The following is a 19,368-nucleotide window of genomic DNA, read 5'->3' on the forward strand; positions in this document are numbered from 1 at the left end:
AAGGTTTTTAATGGTGATTACTCTAAGTGACCAGCCACTATAGAAAGTCAGGCATGCAATATGTCCTTCTCTTCACCAACAGACATGTCATATAATACCACATAATTCCTCTTGTTGGCTGAACACCAGGGAATGAAATCTTGGTTTCACTGCAGTCAATGGGTGTTTTCCCATTGATTTTACTAGGTCCAGGGTCTCACCTTAGGTTCTTATTAGCATGAGGATTATTCTTTTTACTCAATAAAACGGTGCTCACCAGTTTTAAAATTGATACTTAATGATCCACTTCCAACATGCTAGTTGTCAAGGTTTCAATACAACCAGAGCTCCAAATATCTTTTCAGACTAATGAGAGAACCTTTACTTCAGGGCCTTTCATATTTATAAAACTATTAGTGCATGGATATTGTCCTGAAATTCAGACCATTAGAGACATTTTATTGTGGGAAAGAGGTCGCTGCAGGCTTTTTAAAAATCTGTAGTGGTATGAGGTGCACCAAAACAACAGCAAGATGCTAGTTATAACAGGCTTGTTTTATTTCAACACTTTGACAAGCCAGTTCCAGACCATAATATTTCTTTTACCTTGAGTGATGCCAATCAATATGTCTGCCAACAAGATCAGAGAGTCATAGGAATTAGAGAAGGAAAAAAGCTTTGCAGTCATCTAGTCCATCCTCCTTCTGACAGATTATTTTTCTCTACTGTGTGCTTTGTACAACCCATTTTTTAAAACATCCCAAAAATGGGATTCCACATGTCTCCTGGGAGACTGTTCTACAGCCTCATAGATTTTAGTTATCAGGAGATTTACCCCTAACATGATTGATTATTTCTAGCCATAATTGCTCTTAAAAAAAAAAAAAAACCCAAAAAAACCCCTTTATTCTTTAGACAGTACCCAAAAATGTGCTTGGCAATTAGAGAACAAAAGCTATGTCAGTGCCTGCAGCTCCTAGGGGCTATGGTAATACAAACAATAACATATAGTCAATAGAGTTCTGCCAGCAAAGGTTTTAGGTCCGGATTTTCAAAGGTATTTAGATGCTGAGCTTCCACTGATTTCAATGGGAGTTAGGTGCCTAAATACCTTTTAAGGACCTGGGCCTTAGCCTATGATCCCAGCCCCAAAGAGGTTACAATCTAATTTTAGTTGTGAAAAAACTAATGAAAGTAACAAACAAGTAAGAACAAGGGCTATGGTGGTAATATGGTTACTTTAAGAGAGTGAAACCATCAAGCTGTGCACATATCCTTTTTTTTAATGATTGCTTGATCCATTTCTTGTAGACAACATGGGGAAAAATGGCTTTTAAAAGGAATTTAAATGAGGCAAAGGTGATATGTGGTATCAGCAAGGCATTCTGTAAACAGGCTGTAGCATGGAAGAAGTCAGAGGGCCAAGGTTGGAAAAAGGAAGTGATTGGGCCATCAAGGCTATCATCACTAGCAAAGCAGAGGCGTTAGAAGGGAATGGAATAGGAGACTGTTACAGAGATGTAGGCTGGGGCAGAGTGGTGCAGGGCCTTGAATGTAAGAATTAGTTTTATCCTGTTATGTAGAACAAAGGGAAGATAGTGGAAGGATTGGGTGGCAGTCTGAGTGGCAAAGAAGATTACTTTAGTGGCAGCATTTTGGCAATGGTGACATCACAGAGAGCAAAGTTTCAGTGACGAAGGGATGATTCGGGCATGGACACGCAATTGAGCCATTGGGACAGATCAGAAGTGCAGTCCTATCCCCAGTTCTGTCTACCTTAGTGCTTTGGACTGCACCCATCACTATGGTATCTGAGTACTCTCCATGTAAAAATGACTGGCAATAGTGAGGTGTCTCATGGACTTCATGAAATCTCTGGCTCATCTCCCTTATCAGGTTCTAGAAAGCTCTGCTTGTGCCATAGGGTGTTTGGTATTTTTGTTTGGTTGTTTTTTTGTACTATCCTGAATAATTCCTTTCCATCCTCCATATTTAGATAATTCAGGATTTGTTGAAGATCAAGTCCCTCTTATTTGTCCCCTCTTAGCCCAGCTGTACATATTTAACTCATTTAATGGTCGGTCCCTCCAGGGCCCTAGTAATTTTTGTTGCTTTTTTCTGAATCCTGTTCAGTTTGTCAATATCTTTCTCGTAGGAAGGTATCCAGAAGTGAACAAAATATTTGTGATCAAAACTGCACAGAAAGGGCCTGTAAACCCCTCCCCTCCCATTTCTTCCTAACATGTCTCTGTATATACAGGCTACAACTGTGCTGATTTCCCCCCTGCCATACAGTCTTTCAAATACAGCTATTTGCTACATACTCTGACTCCTGCAGTAGATTTCTTTCAGTGTTATTGCTTTCCAGGTTCTTTTGGCTCCTCTCAGTGTTTTCCTCCTTCAAGTTATGTTGAGGGAAGAGTTCTTATCTAGGTATTGAGGTTAAATGGTTTCATGCCTGCTTCCTTGTTTTGCTCTTTCTACAGTTTCTCATTTTCCTTAATTTCATCTCTTTCCCTTCTGTGATTTCAGTTTGTTTTGTGTCTTCTAGAACTGGTCAAATAAATTAGTTGCTAAATTTTGTAGTACTTTCAAATTATTTTAATATTGTTTTTCATAATTCATATATATATACAATGTTTCTATACAATTGAGAGTTCTGCTCAGTAGTTTGATTTCTTGTTCCTTTTTTCAGATATTTTGCATGCTTTCTGAGCATCTCTATCTTTTTCTCCCATAACAGAAATGCCCTGGAACCTACTACATACCACATTTAAAACAAAACAAAACAAACAAACAAACAAAAAAACAAACTGAAGGTTGCTCAAGAGAATTTCACTTAAAAATCCCTTTAAGAAATCAAGGAAACTGCCATTTATGGCAATATCACCATCCACCTCAATTCAACTGCCTGACCATGTAAACATAACGTACTCAGATTCTTGTCTTTACAACACTCCCCTTTGTATATCCATCATGTACAGACTCCTTGAAATCTCACTTACACACACGACTATAAGTCAGATTGCTTCTCTAGGTAGAATCAACACAACGTGTGTTTTTTGTAATAAAAGTATGCCTGTTGGTAAGAGGTCTTCCTGTAAGCGAGGTCAGAGCTCAGGTTATATGTTTGAGTGAGATGTTGAGGGATTGGATGAGTGCATTGTGCAGTGCTATATGATGGAATAACATTTTAAAATGGTAAAAGCAAATGTAAAAAAATCCACTTCTCTGTGGATGAGGATAGAATATTTGGAGGGGTATGAAACTGGTGTGAGCTGGGCATCAGGCCTGGAGGAATCTAGGCTAGACAGTGGGGCTGCAAGTGTGTAAGCAAAGGGGTCATGGAGTCAGTGGCGTCATATGCATCTTTGCTTCCTGGCTTCCTAGCTTTCTTTCTCTGCCTGCTTCCTTAGGTCCACAGCTTAGCTCCCTTACCAGCTTCTGACACCTGAATTCCCTTCCACCCTCTTCAGATGTGATAAGCTTTGGTTCTGAAAACAAAGCTGTAGTATTTTTTTCTAATAATCACATCTTCACCAGAAACTAAGATCTGCATTTGAACCTAGCTGACAACTTTGATGTGCAGTGCAAGACTGACTCGTCCTTAACTGCCTGCACTGCTTCTGCAAGGGTAGCAGCAGGAATATTGTGTTAGTATAGTGTGTGCCTGTGACCCAAGGACACTGAAGTGTGGAGTTAAGAAGGTGTTATTGTTTTTACTCGCATTTCTTTGTGTACCATTTTTACATGCATTATGCCTTTTGGACAAATTAAGCTGAAATCAGAAGCGATGTGAGGAGGGTTCTAAGTGATTGACCCTTCAGTGTGTAACTTACATGAATTTAGACCCACATGCCCCGTTTTTCAAGTGTAGTTTACATGTCTTTACACATGGCCTCTGAATTTGGCCCACCCTATACATCCATAACACAGAGCAGTGGTTAGCAAATAAACACCATCTCCTACTTGAAATGAGGCTAGGTTAGGGTCAGGTGTTTGAGACTAGAATGTTATGCCTACTCTTTTGGGAACATCTTTGCATTGCTGAGGATAGTGAATTTGAATTTTTTTCACAGGCTTCTGTGGAGTACCACGGAGGCATAGTACTTGTAAACTAAACAGAAATTGCAGTGAGACATCAACGATGTTACAGTTTTCAGTGCAATCTCCAGTAATGCACTATATCACATTCTTGGAGACAGTGCGAATTGCATGGTAATTTAAGCTAATAAACATTACTGACTCCAAAAGGACCACGTGTTTGTTGCTTGATTTATCTAGGGTTTATGTATGTATGTAATTTATACTTAGGTGAAATCTTCATACTCAAAAAACATGTAGTCATTCTGTGTTTTAATATATATATATAAAATAATATAGAGTTGTTTCTCCAGTGCTGGTGCCTTATTTCAGCAGATATCGGGAATTTTACAAAGAGAAAATAGGATGAGCATATTTTTAAAAATGAAACTGAAAAGCTGCTGTAAAAGGTTCTTATAGTAATATTTAATCAAGTACATTGCATAGATTGTATATATCAAAGGCTTTGGTCTTACAAACGTTTATGCCCATGTTTAATGTGATCCTATTAAGCACAGGTGTGTTTGTAGGATGGATACCTTAAGTGAGTATATTTAGGAGCCTGAGAAATAATTGATAGGGTTACATGTGTGCAAGATGAGCAAGCTAATGTCAAGATGAGGACCTTAACTATTGTATTCTGTGGCTCCTTTTTCTTTAAACGTGCTCCGATCCTGAGGGCAGTTCCTGTTCCTTGTATTGTTGTGTTAGCCAGGCTAGCTGCTCCTGGCAAGTTTTGAAATCCCATCATTGCCTGTTTGTGTTGTTTCTAGTTTGATAGTTTGTGACCGTTTGTTTTTAAGCTGTTTCAATGATAAGATCAGTGGTATTGGAGTAACATTTTCTGTTGCTGGAGCTGAGGTAGTAAAATCACCTGGTTTCAATTAGAGCTGGGTGGAATACTTTCCATGAATAGTCACATGAATTGTTGAACAAAGTCGCTTAGTTTTTGTTTGTATCCCTCTTGCACTTGTCCAAGAATAGGCTAATGCAGCAACTCCCAGACATTGGTACCCAAACCACTGTTGGTCTGCAGATCACTTGCTGGTTGTCCACGGAGAGCTGGCTGGGTCACAAAATGTGAGCTCCTTCTCTCCCAGCTTTAGTCACATTAGGATCTCACTGCATCTCAACAAACTCCACCATGAGGTTTCTGCATTTGAAATGAGTGGCTAACCAGGGTCTATCTGACTCAGGCTCTAGCAATTTTCTCCAGCACACTCGGCTTCTCCGGGAATCAAAGGGAGAGGTAATGCTAATTACATCCTGCCACTGAAGCCAGTATTATAAAACATTGAGTGGTCAAATGCTCATCTCAAATTTTTCCGGAGACACCTATAAGATGGCTGCATTAAAAACTACTTTTATGTCATGTTCTCACCCCTGAAAATGTAATTTTTGTTATCTCCATAGAAATTGCTGTAATAAGTACCTGTTTATTTTTAATAGTTTAGTGTAAAAATGCTATTAGCAGGTTTGTCCAATACCCCTTTTTCTTTGCTTACTGAATGGGTATAAAAAATTAGATTGTGTTTACAGGAACTCACATAGTGAATGGTACAGGAAAGGATTCTTGTATAACTGATTTGTTCACCTTGAGGCGACGCAGTGTCTGAGTCATGTACCTTTAGCAATAGCACAGATATAATGAGGAATGTTCATAACTCATTTCTCCATGAAAATATAATATATCACACTTTGCATTAATAAAGATAATCAAATCAAAGTAATGCATGGCAGGAAGAGACCATGAGCGGTCATGTAGTCCAGCCCTCTGCACTGACAGGTGTTTGTCCAACCTGGTCTTAAAAATGACCAGTGATGGGGAATCCACAACGTCCTTTGGAAGCCTATTCCAGACTTGACTATTCTTCTAGTTATGGAGTTTTTCCTAATATCTAACCTAAATCTCCCTTGCTGCTGATTAAGCTCCTTCCTTCTTGTCCTACCTTCAGTAGACATGGAGAATAAATGATCACAGTCCTCTTTATAACAGCCTGTAACAGAAGACTGTTATCAGTTCCCCCTTCAGCTGTTTCATCTCAAGACTGAACATTCTCTCTCTCTCTCTCTCTCTCTCTCTATATATATATATAAAATTACTTTTAATTTTTACTCATCATTTATCTCCTCTAAAGTCTCTCCAGTTTGTTCCCATCATTCCTAAAATGTGGCACTCAGACCTGACACAATAATAAAACAATGTTAAAACATCTTACAGATTTAAAGATTAGATGTATAGAATTATTCATGACTGAAATATAGCTATCTCTGGGGTGGAATGGTGAACTACACAACAGCTTTTAGAAAAGAATAGCTTCTTCAGCTGGAAACCAGGATGAATAGGAAATCGGAATGAAATAAAACAAATTGGAATTTGACCAGATCACCAAGATTAACAGATCCCTACTCTTATACAAAGTATCTTAACAAGCTTCCAAATACCATACTGGGGTGTTGGCTCAGTTCTCACACAGAGGAAAGAAAATCACACGAGTTACCACTACTGAAGTCAATTGGCCTATCCTTTGAGTACTGACCAGTACTGATACTATTTGGCTTATGATACGTGACAAGATTGCAGCCAGAGGTGACATGATTGCAGTGGAGGTAATGTTAAATACATAATAAGAGAGAGTAAACTGTTGTTATTACAAATTCAATTGAAAAACAATAACTCTAAAACACTTCTATTTCACTGAAAAGACATACCTCATGTTGAAATCACATGTGTTTGCTCCTGGCAGCAAACAAAAATATATCCAGTCCAAGATTTTCATAAATAACTTCAAACTTAGCATTCTCCTTCTTTCCCTTTTGTCATCCACAGTTAAGTTGCATCTAGGGTCATGATATCCAAAGATAGGCAGCTTAGTGAATAACACATTAGTCTTTCACTTGCAGACCTGGGCTCCCAATCTGTTCAAGAACAACAAATGATTTTAGTAACATAATCCTCATGATCAAGCAAGCATCTGTCTACATTAAAAAACATCTTAAACTATTCAATGTGACTCAGGTAAGACCCAGGACTGCAATAGCAGGAGCGTTGCTGATCAAGAATGAAGTACATAGGGAGGCTTGTGATATACCCAGCTTTAGATGATCCTCAGGTCCTAACTTTTATATTCACCCAATTAGAGGGAAAAAAGATTGCATCTATGGTTATTTTGCTACTTGCACATCCCTAAATAGAATCAATTGACTTATCTAAAGTATATGTCCTTCACTCTGTAAATTAGAACCTGGCACTACTTACAGTATTTCAGCATAATACGAAAGACAGCCTCCCACAAGACTCCTGGAACATAAATTAAACAGGACAAGCAGAGGACATGATCTAAAAGCTAAAAATAACTGAATTAAAACCAGAAGTATTATTTCACAGTGGGAGAGAATGAAAGATTGAAAGTTGTAAAGCACTGATAAAAAGGAGGCTATGGACAAAGAACTAGTGTACATATATAGATATACTCTACAAATTATTTTATGGGCAGTTTTATGGCCTGTGTTATACAGGAAGGTCAGACTAGAGGATCACAATGGCTCCTTCAGGCCTTGGAATCTTTGGATATATGCAACTTACAGATATTACAGCTTTGAAATCAACTTGCAGCTAAATCAAAAGACATGGAAGAAAATTGACATTAATTGCAGGGATGTATTTAAAGACTGGTAAGATAAAAGAAATGTATCCTACATATAGAACATTGAGAACCACTGACTTGAACTAACGCAACACAATTCTCCTTTGTCTATTGAATAAGAACATCTGTATTCTTAATCTATGAGTGATGACCCCAAATGGGGTTGTACCGTTAGCAGGTGGAGTCGTGGCGATCTCTAGTGTGTGGAGGATGCCGTTTTGCTCCTCACAGTGTGACCTCGCATATACAGTGTGGGTGAGGTCACACTGTGCTGAGGATGCCATTTTGAAGAGCTAAATGGCATTCTCTATGCAGCATGACGTCTCACGCACCATAAGTGAGAGGTCACGACATGTGGAAGATGCCATTTTGCTCTTCAGAATGGCATCCTCTATACTGTTGGGGGTTCCCAGAAGGAGATACTTCATTTAAAATGGGGTTGTGCTGGCAAAAAGATGTGAGAACACCTGGTTTAAGTTAAACCTAAGATTCTAGTAGGGCATCTTCCCGATCTGTTCATTTAAGTATAATATGCACCTAGCTCCAGTTACCTTACCAAAAAAATAAAATGAAACTGGAATGTAAAATGTTGTGGTATAATAGAGATGGGATTTGGGTCTTTCACAGGGTTGTTAATGGGCTGTTTTAGGACTTTTCACCTCCTGCTCGTTGTCTTAAAGAAAGATCTATTCAATCGTAATGAGGTCTTTCTCAAAATTAAGTGTAGGAGTCTAAGCTTTTTGAAACCCAATAATCTAAAAGGGTGATGTGGTTTGTTCCTGCCTCAATGTTCTCAATATTCAAGTGTTTTGCTGTCTTTTAAGAGGACAGAAACCAGATTGTCTCTCTCTACTTCTCAGTGAGGTATTCTTCAAGATTCTCAGTTTTTTTCCTTTGTTGATTTAGTCAACCATATATTCAACTAAGTCTTCAAGGAAAGCTCAGGGTGTCCAGGTAAGCAGCGTACAGTATGCTAATATAGAACCTATCATTTTCATAAAACAGCTTATGAGAGGAAACATGTTCTAATGGTTTCTAGGAGTTACAAGTTCTGCCTGGCTCTGCCAGTGGCTCTCTTTCTGACCTTTAACAAACCTCTCAAAGAGATAGTTTAATTACATTGCCATCTGAAAACATTTTACTTCCTCTTATTACAATAGCATCTGAGATTTCCAAAAGGGAAGGCAATTAAAGAAAAAACATTTATTTTTCTCTTCAGTTTTATTTTCTGCATTTGACACCACTTTGTCAATGTCACTAGTCTGTAAATGGTGAGTTCACTTCTTGTCTCTCACTCTAGTCTGTTGATATGACCCTCATGCACTCACTGCTCTTGGAGATGGGGTCTCATTTGCATACACTTTCCTAGGCCATGCACCACAGCTGCTGTTAGGAAGAGAAGATGTCATCACCCACAGACAATATCACAGAGCCAGGAAGGCCTTGAGGTGCTCCTCCTTCACTCTCTACATCCCTGAATGGGGCCAGAGGAGTATCAGGAGCCTGAGGGAGAGGTCCGGGGAGCCCCTACTTCACTCCCAGGTCCCTGGTAGCAAGCAGAGCAGAACTGGGAAGCAGCAGGGAGCCTCTCTTCATTCCTTAAATCCCATTGTGGAGCAGAGAGTACTGTGGGGCAGGGGACATCCTTCTTCACTCCATGCAGTCTGGCATGAGGCCAAAAAGTCCCTGGAAGCAGCGAGGCAGGCGTCATCCACCCTCACCCCATCCCAATCCTTTCATGGGGAGAATGCAAGAGGCACTGGGGAAGGAAAAGGCACTTCACAGAGCACCAGAAAAACCAAGACTAGCTGGAATGGAGTAGCAGCCACCACCTCCCATTTCTCCATCCCCCCATGGGTCCAAGAGAGGAGAGGAGTGAATTCTGGAAGCAGTAGGGCGCGGGAGGGATGTGACACTTCCTAGGGGTACATAGGGTTGTGAGGCACCTCACCACCACCTGCCGTGTGCATGAGGAAGCCTTGTCCGTGCCTGCCATGGGTCAGCTCCCCTATTCCCCCAGCCACAGACAACACACGCCTATGTAGGCTCCACTGTCCCTCTGCAGGTTAATAATAGATACACACCAACCCCCAAGCTTGCTTATTTATTTAACAAAGACTAGAAAGTTGAGGAGAAGCAAGTAGAGTTAATGGAAACCAATTATTACATATAAAATAAAATCTTAACATGCATTCTAGAGATTGCCAAGATTTCCTCTTGTCTAATTGGGTAAGCACTAAGTCCTTCTCACAGCATTTCTCCAACCAGGGTGGATGAGACTCTCTTTTCATACAACTAAGCCCAGTGGCTTCTTGTCTCCCCAGATGAAGGATGTTAGGGCATCTCTCTGCACCTTAAGGATATTAGACCAGTTCTTTTGTTGTTCACCTGTAAACAGCCCCTCACCCCGCTCCCCTCTTCTTGTTAAATTCTTTTCCAGAAGCCCCCACAATCTCTTCATTTGACTCTGTGTGCAAATAAACTTCCACTGTAAGACACACAATGATCAGCCAGGGAGTGTCTTCCACTTCTTGTCTGGAAGAACTTGTCTTAAAATATGTTACCTGTGGATGACCTGCCTTTAACTTCAAGGCTTTAAGAACAAAATTTCCAGTACATAGCTACATGTTTCCTTACATATTATCCTCACATGCATTTCACAAAGATTATGATGACCAGTGTGACACTGTCTTGAGCCCTCTGTCTGTTGTGACCCAATGACCTCTTGATGCCAAGGGGCACACACGGGAGAATTAATCAAATGAAAAAGAAAGGAGTGAGGAAAAATAAGATAAATGAAGTGGGAAGGGACCTACCACATGTCCACTTATCCTTTGTCTCCATGGCTGCTGGGGTTTTCCTGTGAGTTCATCCTGATTCTGGTTTCCTTTGTGTTCCCTTCCATGTAATTTTTCAATCTATTTATACATATGTTGCACCTTCCTACGTATTTATTCATCAATCAACATAGATGTTAACAGAGTCCACTGACTTTATGGGTCAGTTTTTAATGTTCGTTTATTGAACTGTTAACTTTTCCTTTCCTTCCTATCACCAGAACACTAATATACTGTGGCCAGTCTTTCTTCCTCTTTTTAGTTCTTTGTTTCTCCACCCCTCCCATCCCCCAGTTAGCTCTTGTAAGTAAATCAGAAAATTAATGATCAGTCCTATTGAAGTACCAACGTTTCTTTCAGAATCGTATTGTGTATATCCATTTACACCCACACTTTAAATAATCAAATGTTCCTTCTCCAACACTCCACATTAATGGCAAGAAGTTTGTATCCCTTGTTTAATATTTTTGCTGGAATTAGAAATATGGGGGGAAGGATATAAAACCTCTTCACATAATTTTTCGTGGGGATATGAAATAATTCTTATCGCATGAGTAGTGAAGCAGGTTTTCAACACTTTCAATTTATGCCCATATTTTGTCATCACTTTTTGCAGTGGAAATCTCTCAAAACAATTGGGACTTCTGCTGAAAATTCCTGATGGTGCAACATGGCCATATGCTAGGACCAGGGAATCAGAACAAGTTGTAAAACCTATAGGATGTGGAGAAAAGTTCTAACATTTTGTGAAAATATATATTAGCTTTCAAATCTGCCCTGGCTTTACACCAATCTGAGGCATAAGAAAGACATTCTTTAATGTGCAGGTAGCGAGCCCCCACCTATACTCCAAATAACATTTTGCTTTAAAGACTTCTTTTGGTGAGCTATGCTGCTGTGAGCCTGACCAGGAGGGCAAACTCCAAATGCTTATGAGGACCCCTCACATTTTATAGAAATCAGTGTGTGAAACATTTCAATGTTGCCGTGATCAGAACGATTTGTCATTGCTCACTCCATTCTGAATGGCATGTAATATTAAAACCAAGTCTACTTTGACTCTGATTTGGCTATAGGCCATTTCTAATTATGGGGAATGCCTTTTGCTGTTTTAATTAATTTCTGCCTTATTCAGAGGTATATCTCAACTATATTTGTTGATAAACTTTACCAGCAAATTTAATTCTATTTAGTTTAGTTATCCTTTTGGTTACAAAAACTTTTGTGCTAATTAAAATTTGGAAAAGGTAACATTGCAGAGTAATACAGGAAGCATTTTTGTTTGTTGTTCTGCAAGCCCTGGGTTGACCTTTTAATTGCAACAAGAGCTTTGAGAATGGGATCAAGACGAGTTGACCATAATACAGCCAGCAGCAGCATTACAGCTGAGAGTTTCCTGGCATTGCCATTAAAAATGCTCATTTTTAGTAGATCAGAACTGGGTTATTTATCTAACTTGCGTGAAGCCTTGCAAAATAATCATGATGCTTTAGAAGTCTAAGCACAAACACTGGAATGGGATCCATGCAGGTGGGTTTGCACAGGTCTCATTGCAGGATCAAAGCCAAAATCTATTTGCTATCTTTTACCATGGTGATGGATAAATCACAGGATATTTTACTTGCCTATCAAAACACTTCTCCCCCAGTTGAACTGGAAAAGAATAATTCTGCAAGACTGGTGGCAATATATATTACAGTAAACCTGTGTTTCGGTATCAAAGCAATGGATGAAACAAAGTTAAGTTTTCATTTTTTGTGATAGGAAGAACAACTTTCCCCCTTCTCCACAATTAACCTTGCTTGTATTGATCAGCTTAAAGTAATAATATATTGCAGATAGAACTTCCATGGCATCCATCTTTGTTCCAGGAATAAAGTTGATTTCATCCAGCTAGGCATACCAAATACTTTTAAAAAAACTTTTCAGGCCAAGAAAAAGAGAAATTTGTACATAATGAACCCAAACAAAGGGTGAACAAAAATTCAGTAAACAAAGCCAATTAATGCTTTCTTGTTAATATGACAACCTGCCCCACTGACCGTGGTCAGGGAATAGTTCTACCGTTTTAATAGTTCATGACTCCTTATTTTATATGGAGCACCTGAAGTGTCCCTGAGTCTGTACAACAGGTGAGCTGTGCCAAACAAGTAACAGAATATCTGCCTGGGTTGGGGCTACCAATATGAAGACACGAGCTATAACACTGTGGTGCAAAACAACGCAAGCACACCCAGGGGACATGAGGTCTTTGATTTTATATTTATTATTAGTATTGTAGAAGTGCATAGAGACCTTGTTGTGACTAAGGTCCATTGTGCTAGGCACTGTGGATTCACATAAGAAGAGTCCGTTCTTGGTCCCAAAAACATTACAGTTGAAATAAACAAAATGGAAAAAAACATTTGAAAGGTCTTAAAGAGGTCTTAGAATGAGTCACAGAACCAGTTGGTTTACGTAGCTTCTTTACTGAAAGAGGGGGAGAGAACATTGGTGTAATTAGAAAAGGTGTTTCATACACAGGAAATGGTGTGAATAATACACAATGTTGGATTTTCTTGGAAAATGGTCACACTTATGGGGCAAGAAGGATGCTGAGAGGAGCAGCAATGCAACCTTATATAGTTGGGGACTTTACAATATGCAGTAGTGTTCCATCCATAGTGAGAAGAAGATCTAGAAGACAGTGAAAAGTGGTGGGACATATAATCTCACTCACTTCTCAACAAGCATATTGCACTTTTGAAAAGAAATACTCATGGTGAAGTGATGGGAGATAAGAATGTGGTAGAGTGTGTGGAAAGTAGAGGACAGAGGGGTGAAAACATGTATAATGGGTATCTGGGTGGAGATGAAAAGGTCAACAGCAAGGAAGATAAGTATTGTGAGCATGGAAAGTCAAACTAAGGATTTTTATAGCATTCAGTAACTATGAGACGAGTGGTATAGACAAGTCTAAGGGCCAAATTTTGCTCCTACACTGAAGTAAATCCAGTATAATTCTATAGAGGTTAATGGATTTACTTCGGATTTATACCAGTGTAACTGAAAGCAGAATCTGGCTCAAAATGTGCAAACAAGCTGAAGTATGACACAGAATAAATCACAATCTCAATAGAGACATTGGTTTTATGACTCATTCCAACAACCTGTAACCTGCTAACCCTCCTTTATCCTATGATGGTAGAGGTGTCAGTTGCCCATTTCCTTTTAAGTGGTTTCTTGCAACCTGTTAACCCCTTATGCCTTACAAATCTTGTATTTTGCTCAGACACTCTGGTTACCTTTCCCAGACCTGAAGAAGACCTCCACCATGAAGCTCAAAGTTCTTTCACCAACAGATGTTGATCCAATAAAAGATATTACCTTACCCACTATCTTTGTCTCTCTATATGCACACGTAGGTCTGTGTGTATATACACAATGTGTTGTCCTTATATAATGTCTGGAATTCTTCATATCCCTTTTTGAGTTTCAGTTTTGAATAGTAGAAATGTTCAGCTCCACAGGAGAGCTCGGGCCAAGAAAGAGAGAAGCCCTAGCAACACCCATGAACAAGACGAAGAAATCAATTTAGAGGAGGAGGCGGTGGCAACTAGGAACAGCAGTAGTGTTTTATATGCCAGTAATTTACTGCCGGTTATGTGATTACTGTGGATGGGGTTTCATTTAAAAAGGAGAAAAAAAGAAAAGAAACAGCCTGCTTACCATGGCAACCTTTCTTGTTACATAGTTCGGATGCTATTGAACTTCAGAGCTACATGGCACCTTGTTAAAGAAACACCCACACACATCATTGCCATGAAACATTTTACATTTTTTTATTGTTTTTTGTAGGACTAGACATGGGTATAGACATAGATCATTTAAAGAAACAATTTCTGGCATCCTAATGCAACAGCTTTCTTTGTTTTGTCGTGTTATGTTTTTTAATAAATGAAAATATGGCAATTTTGAAAGAACGAGAGAATAAATAGGGAATGACTATATAATTCCTTTGTCCCATTCAACCTTGTTCCTGTTTGTGTTTCACAGAAGGGAAGCAGAGTGCAGTGTGGGCCTGATAGGGTGATCAGATGTCCTGATTTTTATAGGGACAGTCCTTATACTCGGAGCTTTTTCTCATAGAGGTGCCTATTACCTCTGCCCCCTGTCCCAATTTTTCACACTTGCTATCTGATCAACCTAGGGACTGACTCAAAGTCCATTTAAGTCAATTGAAAGACTCCCATGACTGTAATGAGCTTTGGATCATACATTATGATGTATCAGGCATTAAAAAGAGTGGAAGTATTCCTAAAAGTATTTAAATTCAGTGGGCCTCATTCAGAGCTCATGGCAGCCATTTTTAAATTGGTATATCTTCAGCTACTTCACTGGCTTTACTCCTGGTATAGTCTGAAATCAGAATTAGGATTATGCTTACTTCTTGTTATTACAATACTGCCCATGGTCCCCAGTCAGAGTCAGGGCCCCATTGTTCTAGGACCTCTGCAAATAGATCAAGAGACATGGTCTCTACCCTGAACAGATTATTATTTAAGGGTTTGATCCTATCCGGGATCTGCTAGGGCAGACACTTGAGATTCTGTACAGGCACTGAGGTCAATGCTAGCAGGTCCAATGCAGGATGGAAGCATAATTCCATGTGAAGGATGAGAGGGTTACAATTGTAATATGGACAATTTTTCATTGCTTATTTGGGGGTGGGAGGGGTTAGATCTAAACAAATAAATGAAAGATTACACCTAGCTGCCCCTCCATCCATCCTGAACTTGTTGGCTAGCTACGTGTTAGCATCCTGAAAGAATGTTCAATAGAAGGAGAGTAGCAGCCATATTGATTAGTTCAGGGAGGCATTTGTGGAAGAAAACACAAAGGCAATTGTGGAAGCCATGGCCCATTACATTGTCAGATAAGTTTCTGACACTGATATATGATCCGTCCTTCCCTAGATAAAACGTTTTCCCCTTCAGGCCCATAGACTTGATTTCTACATTTAAATGCTCATGCCCCTAGACTATCCACATACCACTATGTGATTTCATGGGGTTCAATTATCCTTGTTTTTAGACTAATTACACTGTAGACTACGTACCTATAAAACCGTATGCAAATAGTAACACAATCCAGCTGCTATTGACAGACTCATTCAATGTGGTGTTGATGGCCTGAAAACTTCTAAGGCAGCTAGAACAAGAATCAAGTCAATTTATGTTATGAAACTATTGTCCGGTGACACTGTACTATCTTACTTTCAGTTCCTGCCACAGTACTGCACCAAGCCTGAATTCTTAAGAGTGGAAAAATTCCAGCCTCGTCCTGGCTGATTGTCTTGCTGTTGGCAGGATACTCGGACATTGAGAGACTTGATTCTCTGCTCCTCTTCTAGCTGATTCAGCTCTCGGATTTCAAAAATTAAACTGGCTGCAATGTGCTGCTCCCCACTGAGCTTCTCCCCTCAAATACTGCCTGCCAGCATTTTACAGTGACCCAGCCAAAGGTGGGAAGAAGCAAAGTTCAGCAGCAACAATGAGGGGGAGATAAAGTAGGCACTTAGCAGACCAACAGAGTGAAGAGTCCTGGCCCTTTGAGATTTAAGAGAGAATCCTTACAGCTGAAGGGAAAAAACTCCCTCAACATACAAGATTCTAATGCACCCACTCCTTCAAGGGTGCATAATGGAGGAAGAGGGGGCAAGGAGATGCCCTCCCAGTCCCCTTTGCACCTCTCCACAGGAGCTGGGCATAAATTCAGTACTTGAGTGCAAAGACTGCTTCAGGCTGTGCTGACAGCAGTGCTAGCCTCAGCAGGAGAAGGGCTCAGGGATACCAGGAGGCCTGCTGATCACTGTGGAAAGGGAGGGCTGCACCAGATCAATGAGGATGGTTTGTCCTCTGATAGTCTGGACCATGGGACACCAGGGTTCAATTCTCTGCTCTGCTGCAGGCTTCCTCTGTGACCCTGGGCAAGTCTCTCTCTGCCTCCGTTCCCCATCTGTAAAATGGGAATAACAGTACTTCCATACCTCATAGTGGTGTTGTAAGGATAAATTTATTAAAGAGTGTGAGGTGCTCAGATATTGCGGTGAGGCGGGGGTGCATATAAGTACCCAAGATTTAATATTAATAGGTAGGGTGCGCTCTAAGAGACGTGCTGCCTGGGGCACAATGCTTCCTGGGTTTCCATAAAAACTGTGCTTTAAATGTACAATTGAGCTCAAGGACTCTTTGAAGGGTGGTTGTCCTTCTCTATCCCTCCCATTATTTGATTATTATCTGTGCTCATATGGTTCCCACCCCAAGGGCCCCTGTAGTATCTGAGATCCTGAAGATCTGAAACATTAATCACTGCAGCTGGAAGGTGACAACTCAGGAAAAGTGACAGGTCAGGAAAAAGAAATAGATTCACATTGGTAACTTCCCTTCCCTTGACATCTGAAAGTAGTTGAAATACTCTAGAATAAACCTTGCTAACCTGGGAGTAATGTGGTGCATGTGACTTTTGATTATCAGGCCTTAATTTTGTACTTAGATTCCTTTGTTTGGGAGAAGATAAAGTAAGCTTCGCAGTGACATCAGCTGCCATTACAAATATTTTTAACCTAAAAGGTATAGTTAGCAGCCTTACTTTTGTTGTTTTCTGACTGCAAAGCAATGGAATTTGGTCTAGAAGTTAAAGCACAAGACTTGGAAGAGCTGGGTTCTAGTCATGTTTGTGGCATTTAATTGCTGTGTGATCATGGATAATTAACAATCACTCCCTTTTGGTTTCACTATGTATCATGTGAGGATAACAACTCCTACTTAAGTCTCCGGAGTGTTGTGGGAGTTGATTAGTGAATGTAAAGTGCTTTGAGATCTTCAGATGAAAAGTGTTCTAGAAGTGGAAAATATTATTTCTAGTGGGCGTGGCAGGGATTACTGTAGTTAAGGTTTATAACAGCTTCCAATTTAAACTTCTGTTTTCATTTTCTAGGCTTGGTCTTTGCATTGGGATGTACAAAAAAAACCAAAACATTACAGCATTTTGAGTGTGCAAGGAGAGGCTAAACATCCACTTCCCCCACTTTAAAAAAAAAAAAAAAAAGAAAAAAAAAGACTTTTTGACCAGCACCAAAATGACTTGGGGATTAGAAGATTGAAATTTGGCAGTAAATACACTTTCACTGTAGTGAAGTGTCTTTAAACGTTAGGGTGAAAGCTGGCTTTGATTGACCTTGTTTTGCGTACAGCTGGTTGGAAAAATTTCACTGTTTTTCCATAAAAACTTGCCAGTTTGTCAAAATCAAAACATTTCATGGTGAGTTTGATTTCAACAAAGCTCTGACAGAAACCAGGCCTGGTCCTGAGGGATTTCCTTGCCCGCCCAACTCCTCGGTAGTCTCTCTGGCAGGCTGCTGGGCATTCCAGGTTTCTGAGGTCTGCAACCTGGTATCAAAATAACAGGCTAAAATTTAGAGCAATGATAGTGCTAAGTTTGTAAAATGCAGGTAGTGATAGCTATGCTGAGCCTGTATGTCTGACTATCTCAACTGTTTTTAACCTTAAAAGATGTGCGTGACCTCCAATCACTGCAATCATTACAAGACGTACTGCCACCATGCCTCCCGCTCTTCTAGTTTATGTGCTAAGGAGGGCTCAGTTTGGACTCAGGAATTGGACCCATGACCTCCAGATCTGTCCTGAATGTGCATTTGTCCTTGACTTAAAACTTACAGTACCTCTAAACCCTAGCAGGGCAAAACACAAAGCAGCTGTTTGGGGTAATGGGAATTGTAATACCACACAGAATTGTAATACCACACTGGTTCACCTAGACTGCTGTTTCTGGCATCGGGCATTCTGGTGCTTGGGCATTTTGTGTCTATGCACAGAGATCTTTTCAGGGACTTCTGCATAATTAAAAAGCAAACCAAAAGGAAAAATAACCTAATTAACAACCCAAATGCGAAATAAGTTGCCTGCTGGTACTTTAGGGCCAGTTCGAGGGCCAATTTCGGGACTCTGCATAAAAATATTTTCCTCTTTTTATATTTAAAGAGAGAATGACTAATTTGTAAACTGGTGTGAAGGTTTTATGTGTGTTATCCTGCTAATAATAAATGTGCAGCAGCAACACACACAAACAACTATGAATTTGGCAATGGCTTTTGCTTTCTATTTTTGCCCTGTTACTTAGGGGCAGGCAACATACTGAAAATCTCCCTCGTGACCTCTGCTTACTGTGTATGGGGAGGGGGGACGACAAGGCAGTGGCTAAAAGATGAGTCATTTGTGCTGTAAACTAATCTTTGCTCTTGAGATGGCAATGTCAAATGCTCTCTCAGTAATCATCAGTGAGGCTCCTCTCTAGTCAGTCACCTGTTAGTGGGGTATTATCATCACTTGCATGTCTGGTGGGCTTGTCTTGAAAAGTAGAAATAGATCAATGAAACTGAGCTTTCCAATCAGGCGGAGCGTTTTAAAAGTCCCTCTAATTCTGCTCAGGCTTCTATAGAACTAGAAGAGTGGACAGAGTTTTGTCTGAAATCAAAAAAGCTCTCTGCAAGTGCAGAGTTGAAAATTTAACAGCACTAGCACCACCGCTGAACTCCTAGACACACCTGCTCTTTTAGAGCTAGTTTGTTTCTGAGTCGTGCCTCCAGTGTGGCTCAAGTTTCATGGAGACTTGGAGAAGCCCTTCCAAACAGCTGTTGCATTAAAAGAGAAAAGACTTTTTTGTTTCTGACATCACTGATCTAGCCCTCTGGTCTACCAAAAAATGCCTAATTAAAACATCTCTGTAGCTCTCCTTTATTATCTCATTTTCAGATTATGATT

At 40.0% G+C, this 19,368-nt stretch overlaps 1 long non-coding RNA gene across 2 annotated transcripts in view; it reads right to left on the reverse strand.

The window, feature by feature from the left end:
• Nucleotides 1–7,078, reverse strand: part of LOC137166889 (uncharacterized) — a 54,541-nt gene extending 47,463 nt beyond the window's left edge. For both annotated transcript variants that reach the window (XR_010923858.1, XR_010923859.1), the window contains exon 1: nt 6,775–7,078. This is a non-coding gene — a long non-coding RNA (uncharacterized lncRNA). The remainder of the gene's footprint in view (nt 1–6,774) is intronic.
• Between the last annotated feature and the right edge of the window lie 12,290 nt (nt 7,079–19,368).

The sequence above is a fragment of the Emydura macquarii genome, unplaced genomic scaffold (genome assembly GCF_026122565.2).
Source record: "Emydura macquarii macquarii isolate MOO-44397 ecotype Brisbane River unplaced genomic scaffold, CSIRO-AGI_Emac_v2 contig_2897, whole genome shotgun sequence".
In the NCBI taxonomy this organism is placed as follows: Eukaryota; Metazoa; Chordata; order Testudines; family Chelidae; genus Emydura; species Emydura macquarii.